This window comes from Gossypium arboreum, chromosome 3 (assembly GCF_025698485.1).
Source record: "Gossypium arboreum isolate Shixiya-1 chromosome 3, ASM2569848v2, whole genome shotgun sequence".
Taxonomy (NCBI): Eukaryota; Viridiplantae; Streptophyta; class Magnoliopsida; order Malvales; family Malvaceae; genus Gossypium; species Gossypium arboreum.
In genome coordinates, this window is record NC_069072.1 from 39,841,905 (window position 1) to 39,847,998 (window position 6,094).

The 6,094-nt window shown below is 36.6% G+C and overlaps 1 non-coding gene across 1 annotated transcript; it reads right to left on the reverse strand.

Moving 5' to 3' along the window:
* Window positions 1–3,896: 3,896 nt before the first annotated feature.
* Window positions 3,897–4,002, reverse strand: LOC128291054 (small nucleolar RNA R71). Its single transcript, XR_008280831.1, has one exon. It is a non-coding gene; the product is annotated as a small nucleolar RNA R71 (small nucleolar RNA).
* Window positions 4,003–6,094: the final 2,092 nt, after the last annotated feature.

Genomic DNA, 6,094 nt, shown 5'->3' on the forward strand with positions numbered 1-6,094 from the left:
CTTAGAAACGTACTATTACCCATGTGTACATGAAGTACATTGAAATAATATTATTTGATATAATAATGCATGAATCAGATGTTATTGGAATGCAGAACTTGCTTGATGACTTTATTTATCCATGATTAAGGATATGTGATTACTTGGCTAACATGATGAGGATATGTGTTTAGAGCTTGTGACCAATTTGGTTGATAGTGCCTTGCATGTTTATTTTTGAACATAAATATATGGAAAGTTATTTACCATGTTATACGAACTTACTAAGCATTTCACGCTTACTCTGTTTTACTTTCCCGTGTCCTATAGTAATTTGGAAGCTCGTTGGATTGGAAGCATCGACGAAGATTACTCACACTGTCCATTGGCCCACCTTGATATATATATATATATATATATGGTAAATTAATTATGGTTATAATGGTATGAACCAATAATGGCATGTAAATGTTTTAAATGAAACTAGCCATTGGAATGGCTTGTGTTTGACATAATTTGATATGTTTATAAGTGCATTTATCATGTTTGAAGAATGAATGTGATCATGCATATATGCACTTGATAAATAGGAAAGTATGAATGATAGATTAACATGTTAACAAATCATCATCTGAGGTACCTAAGGGTGCATTGGTTGTATGTGAAATTATGTCACGTTTAAGACATGATTTGGACTTGGCTTAAATACTTGGATATGATTTGTGAATGTGTAAAAGTGTTGGTGTAGGTGGATGACAATATAGGAGAGAAATGTGGCTTAGAAAATAGCCTATTTTTGTCCACACGGATAGAGACACGAGCGTGTCTCAACCATGTGTGACACGCAGCTTAGCACATGGGCGTGTGACCTAGCTATGTGTCCCGTGCATCTTTGAAATGTCAAAACAGAATGCTCAGAATTAATCACATTGCCTAGTATACGGGTGTGTGGCTTGGTCGTGTGACCCCTGCACCTACACATGGCTCAACACATAAGCATGTGACTTGGCCATGTTGTAACAGCCCGATTTTGGGCCTAGTCGGAATAGTGGTTTCAGAACCACTAGTCTAGGGCTAGAGAAATTACTTTTAATGTTAGCTTATGTGTTATAGCATGATTATATAAGTACATGAAAAATTTGGTGAGTTAGTTTTAGCGTTTGTGAGCTTAAGTGTGAAAAAGGACTAAATTACATAAAGTGCAAAAGTCCTGTTTTGTTAGCTAAAGGTGTAAATTCACTATGAATCATATTGTGGAGGTCTTTAAAGGGAAAATAGACCCTTTTGAGAGAGGTGGTCAGCCATGGGAGACAAAGAAATAGAAAAGTCAACATTTGGTGGAAATTAGGTGATAAAATTGAATAAAATAAAATAAATAGGAAAAATTTTCATTTTCTCATCTCTCTCCTTCTTTCTCCACTGATTTCTCTTCAAGAAAACAACCATGGAAGCTCAAAATTTTCAGCAACCTTAAACTCTTTTAAATAAGTCTTCTTGGTGGTATTTCTTGATAATTTTTGTGAAATGGTTGATAGTCTATAGATTTGCCATGAAAGAATTTATTTTGTTTGCTGAATTTTAATGGAAGAAAATGAGTCTTGGTTGTGTAATAAACAACTTTTGTGAAAGGATTTTCATGAAAACACCTAATATGAACCATTTTGTAAAGATGGCAGAATGAGTGATAAGTATGAGTAATAATGAGAATTGTGGGCTCTCCTAGTATAAAAAGAATTTGGCTAGGCTTGGGTAGTGAGAAAATTTGATAAAAATCGATTTACGAGCCTAAGGGAAAAATCATAATTTTTGTAAAGTCTAAGGGTGAAATGGTTGATAAACCACAATTTATACATATTTTTACCCCATGCTTAACACATTTTATGGATGATTTTTCCTTAGATTTGGTGAATTCGATGCTCCTAATGCCTTAATTTCATGTTTTATACTTAGGAGAGCGTAGGAGAGTGAAAGGAACGAGAAAGGGGCCAAAAACAGAGAAAATAGGCCGACGTAGGAAATCAACATGGCCTGGACTTCCTCACACTGGTAGACCACACGGCCGTGTCAATTTGGAAAAATCAAAGCACGACTCACACGAGTAGACCACACATCCGTACCTATTTAACAGGCTTGACCACGGCCTAAAGTAATCGCACACGGGCGTGTCCCTATCGAGCCCAAGCAGAGTCCTATTCGGAAAAGGCCACTTTTGAGGGATCTTAGGCATTCCAAAGCTTATAAATACACCCTAGAAGAGGAGAAGAAGGGGACGCAGAGGAGGAAGCAAGGAATTGCTCAAGGAAAGCTGATTGATCCATCTCAAAAGTTGGATTTACCATCAAGACTGAAGATCTCCCTTCAAATTCCCTCAGGAGTTTTGGGTTTTCTTATGTTTTGTTATTTTTATTCTTTGAGATGTTTTCTTTCATTAGTATGAACTAAAACCCCTAAATACCTAAGGGGAATAAAACCTAAGATGAATCTTGTTATTATTATCTCAATTGTATGATAAATATTTGACTTGTTCTTAATTATGTGTTCTTAATTCTTGTTTTGATATTCCAAGATATTGATTTAAGTTAAGCTCTTATTTAGAGGAGGGTCTCTAAGAGTAAATTTGTCATAATTAAGCGGATTTGATTGCGCGTCTAGAGATAGGGTGACAAGATTTTGCTGGATTAGGGTGAAACCTAATAAGGGGATCCATAGATTGAGTTAATGCAACCCTAGGGCGTTAATTAGAAAGAGATTTCAATTATTCAATCTAGGGTTAGACGTTGTTAGTCTCGAGAGAGATAATAATGTAACTTAGGGATCTCTACGGAACAAGTTGAATGAATAAATCTTCCAATTCAGAGTCAAATAACAAGTGAAGTCTAGGTGGATTTTTCCTTAGGTATTGTCTTAATCAATCAAGTTTTCTAAAAAACATTTTCCCCAAATTCCTTTTCTGTGATTTCTTAGTTTAATTAATTAGTTATCTAAACAAAACCCTTTTATTTTTTAGGCTAGATAATAAAAAGAAAGTTGATACTAGTACTTTTAGTTCCTTTGGGTTCGATAATCCGGTCTTACTAAAGCTATACTACTGTTTGATAGGTACACTTGCCTTCATCGTGATAATAGTTAGTTTCAAGAACGATTCATTATAAATATTTAAAACCTGTCATGAATATCACGTATCAAGTTTTTGGCACCGTTGCCGGGGAACTAAGATATTAGGAACACTCGATTTTTATTACTTTAGCCATTTACTTTTACTGTAATTTAAATTTTATTCTAATTTTTATTACTTATTCTTCTTTTTCCCTTTTCCTGGCAGGTTCTTATAGTTTATGACTAGAAGAAACCCGTCAGGACCATTACTTTTTGACAGTGAGATCGGTTGCACAGTTTGTAGAAACCAAAGAGAAAAAAGGCAAAGCTTAAGATACATAGAGAACGAGCAAGAGGACGATATTCAAACTACAACCAAGGAGATGGTTGAAAATCAGGAAAACCTAATACCTCCTGCGATTGCTGTTAATCCAGTAAATCAGAATCCTATTCTGCACACAATGTGTGATTATGCTAAACCTTCTTTAACAGGAACTGAATCGAGCATAGTTAGACCTGCTGTAGCTGCAAATACTTTTGAACTGAAACCTAACATAATTCAAATGATATAGCAATTTGTTCAGTTTGATGGTTTGCAGGACGAAGATCCCAACGCTCACTTGGCAAACTTTTTGGAACTATGTGATACATTTAAAATTAATGGTGTTTCTGATGACTCCATTTACCTTCGGTTATTCCCTTTTTCTTTGAGAAACAAAGCTAAATAGTGGTTGAATTCGTTACCACGGGGGTCAATCACTACTTGGGAACAAATGACCGAAAGTTTTTACTAAAATATTTTCTGCCGGCTAAAACGACTAAATTGCATAATGATATCTCTTATTTTATACAGATGGATTTAGAAACACTCTACGATGCATGGGAAAGATATAAGGGCCTTTTGTGAAGATGCCCTCACCATGGGTTACCACTTTAGCTACAGGTTCAAACTTTTCATAATGGCTTGAATCCTTCGACTCGACAAATGGTTGACGCAGCTACTGGCGGAACCATCAATAATAAAACACCTGAAGATGCCTACAAATTTATAGAGGAGATGTCACTGAATAACTATCAGTGGCAAGTTATGCGGACAAAGCCAACGAAAACAGTCGGTGTTTATAACGTTGATTTGGTCACCATGCTCTCTAATCAGGTAGAACTCTTGAATAAGAAAATTTATGGTTTTGTTAGTTCTTTACAAGTTCACCCAGTAATTCAGTGCGAAGCAAATGGAGGTGGATTGAGCAATTCAAAATACCCACCTTATGGCCAGAACATGGAGAACGAGCAGTTAAATTACATGGGTAATAATCCTCGATCTTAAAACAATCTTATAGCAATACTTACAATGCAGATTGGAGGAATCACCCAAATTTTTCATGGGGAGGCCAAGGAAATCAGAAACCACCACCCCCTCTAGGCTTTCAGCGACCACCATGCCAGCAGGAGAAAAAGTCGAACCTTAAGGAGATGCTAACCAAATTCATCTCGGTGTCAGAGACTCGTTTTTAGAATACCGAGACGGCACTCAAAAATCAACAAGCATCAATCCAGGGGCTCAAAACTCAGATTAGACAGCTCGCCAAGTTGATTTCTGAACGACCACATGGTATCCTGCCAAGCAACACTGAATCTAACCCAATAGAGCAACTCAACGCAATTGCCATTCAAGATGAGGAAGGGTTAGTGGCAAAACCAAGGCCAGAACCGGTGGTAAGCGAAGGTAAGAATGAGGTAGACCAAAACGAACAAAAATCAGTAAGTACAGAATATAAACCTCGTGTGCCATACCCCAATCCGACAAGGAAAGACCACTCAGACAAACAATTTGGTAAATTCCTTACACTTTTAAAGAAACTACATATTAACCTACCATTTATTAAAGAACTTTTGTAGATGCCGAACGCAGTCAAATTTTTAAAGGAGCTTCTAACAAATAAACGAAAGTTAGATGAAAGGTCGCATGTAGAGCTGAACGCGGTTTGCTCAGCCATTCTTCAGAATAAGCTACCCAACAAACTAAAAGATCTAGGGAGTTTTACCATTCCTTGTTTAATTGGTAGTTTAGATGTTAATAATGCCTTACAAATTGTTTAAGCAACTAGGTCTAGGGAAACCCAAACAAACTAGGATGAGCATTCAATTAGCAGATAAAACTGTCAGATCTCCTAGGGGTATCATTGAAGACGTACTCGTTAAAATTGAAAAATTTATATTCCCAGTTGATTTTGTTTTTTTAGACATAGAAGAGGACAGTAATGTTCCTTTAATTTTGGGAAGGCCCTTTTTAGCAACTGCTAGAACAATTATTGACGTTGGCATAAGTGAACTCACACTTCGTGTAGGAGACGAAACAATCAACCTTCAAGCTCCCAACCCGAACACCACATCAAAAATTGAAGGTGATTGTACAAATTGTTCTACTAAGACTGATCATACAGTGTAACCTATTTTACAGGAAATAAGTTCGAAGGACACACATGAGCCGTGTTCAATTTACAAAAAAGAATCTACCTATGAAGAATGAAGGTTACAAATCGAGGAGTTAGATGAATCACTGACATTTAAACCAATAAAACACGATAAACCAAAACTACGCCAGAACGAGCTCAATGCCTCACCAAATCAACTTAAGGTTGGAGATAAAGTTTCATTAGATACTGCAAATCCTCACATTGACACTGCCAAACCGAATAAAGAAATTCCTCTTACAGTACTTAGCATTTTCCCATTTGGTACAGTCGAGGTAAATCATCCCAAATTTGACACCTTAAAGGTAAACAATACCCACCTAAAACCATCATGACCATTTACCAGAGAGGTAAGTCGAGCTTAGACTATAAATAAATACTTTTCAGGAGGCAACCCGAGCACTAACGGTATTAACTTCTTTAAATTTTAAGTGTTTAAACACCTAACTTACTAACGGAGCTCTCGAATACGGGTTTACCACACTCACACGGGCGTGCTTTAGGCCGTGTGAAAATAGGGAAAAATTTTCCCCAACACAGGATAC